Source organism: Elephantulus edwardii, unplaced genomic scaffold (assembly GCF_000299155.1).
Source record: "Elephantulus edwardii isolate Elephantulus edwardi_28Jun2011 unplaced genomic scaffold, EleEdw1.0 scaffold00531, whole genome shotgun sequence".
NCBI lineage: Eukaryota > Metazoa > Chordata > Mammalia > Macroscelidea > Macroscelididae > Elephantulus > Elephantulus edwardii.
This window is the reverse complement of record NW_006400281.1, coordinates 332,108-334,071: the sequence shown is the minus strand read 5'-3', so window position 1 is coordinate 334,071 and position 1,964 is coordinate 332,108.

Below are 1,964 nucleotides of genomic sequence, written 5' to 3'. Positions count from 1 at the left end.
ACAAGAACAAACTGGGAGGAGGGTAGAGAGAATAGTGCAACAATGAATGAATGGAAACCCAAAATCTCTGTAAATGTTTATGAAAATTAATAAAGACTAAAACCTACAACCAGAAGAGAAGAAAGTAGATGAATGGGACCTTCTTTTTTTTTTTTTTTTTTTTTGAATGGGACCTTCTAAAAATGAAATCCGTATGCATTTCAAAAAGCTTCTTCTCCAACATGGTAAAAAGAAAAGCCACAGACTGGGAAAAAAATATTTGGTAATGACATAGCTGATAAGGGAATTATATGTAGAATTTTTAGAATACTCCAGCACCTCAACAGGATAAAGGTAAACAACCCAATCGCAAAATGGGCACAGGATATGAACAGACACCTCACCAAAGAAGACATTCAGATGGCCAACAGGCACATAAAGAAATGTTCAAAATCCCGAGTTCTAAGAGAGAGATGCAAATCAAAACAACTATGAGATATCATCTCGCCCCAGTAACAATAGCAAAATTCAACAGTGCAGCAAACAACAAATGCTGATGAGGTTGTAGAGAGATTGAAACCCTTATTCACTGGTGGTGGGAGTGTAAAATGGTGCAACCACTCTGGAAGGCAATATGGCGTGCTCTCAAAAAGTTGGAAATAGAAATACCATTTGACCAGAAATTGCACTACTGGGAATATACCCTAAATGAATCAGAACTGCCACCCCAACAGATACATGCATACCCATGCTTAGTGCTGCACTGTTCACAGTAGCAAAAAGATGGAATCAACCCAAGTGCCCATCAAAAAATGAATACATAGAGGAGATGTGATATATTCACACATTGGAGATACACAAAAGGAACTAATAAAATACGCAACCCTGATGACCCTGGAGGACATTATATTGAGTGAAGATCTCAGTCACAGGAGAGAAATACTGCATAATGCCAATGTTGTAAAACAGGACCAACATTGGGAGTTTTAGAGAAACTAAGAAAAAAGGGGGTAAATTACTCTGCATTGGAACAAATGAGAGAAATTATTGTTTAAAAGGAATATAAGATTAGGCATTATTTGCATCACAACAGTCCAGAATAAGAGGTGCATAGCAAAGTGGACTGTGGGGCTGGGGGAGGGAGGAAGTTGTGCAACAATGAAAGAATCTTTTTAAAGAGGAAAGCAAACTGGGGGTGGGGAGGTTAGGAAGGAAAATATGCAACAATGAATGAATGGAAATCCATGTTTTCTGTAAACTTTCATTAAAATCACAATAAAAACTAAAAAAGTAGAGAGTATCATAAGGGAAAAAAAAAGAAATCAAGACTAATTGAGAAAATTTATTGTCAGGATCCTTTCTGGAGTACTTGACAATGTTGTCAAGTTAAAGACTAATGTGGGCTTGATCCAAGCAATGCTCTTTATAAGCATCTACAAGTTGGGCAATGACTAAGGATGACAGAAGAACTGATGCCTTTGAATTGTGTTGGAGAAGAGTATTGAATATCCCAGGGACTGCTAAGAAAACAAGTAGGTTTGTCTGGGAGAAAGTGAAACAAGGGTGTTTTTTTGAGGAAAGGGTGGTGAAACTGTCACAACCTTTGGTCATATTATAAGGAAGGGCCAATTCTTAGAAAAGGATATCGTGATTGGAAAGGAGGAAGGTCAACATAAGAGAGGAAGACCTTCAACAGATGAATTGACATGTGACTTTAATCATGAACTCAAGTGTGTTGGAGATTGTAAGAATGGCAACAGGCTAGGGCAAAGTTTGGAGCTGTTATTCTATAGGATCATGTGAGTCCTAATGGACACAACAACACATAACAACCATCACTATCTGTGCAGTCCTCATCACCTTTTCTCAGCTTTGGGTTATGTGTGCTGGCCACTCTCTCTACATTCTGTCCTCTCCTGCTTGTCACACTACCAATAAGCCAGCTCAGAAATGCCTCAAAAAAAAAATTAAAAAAAAAAAAAAAA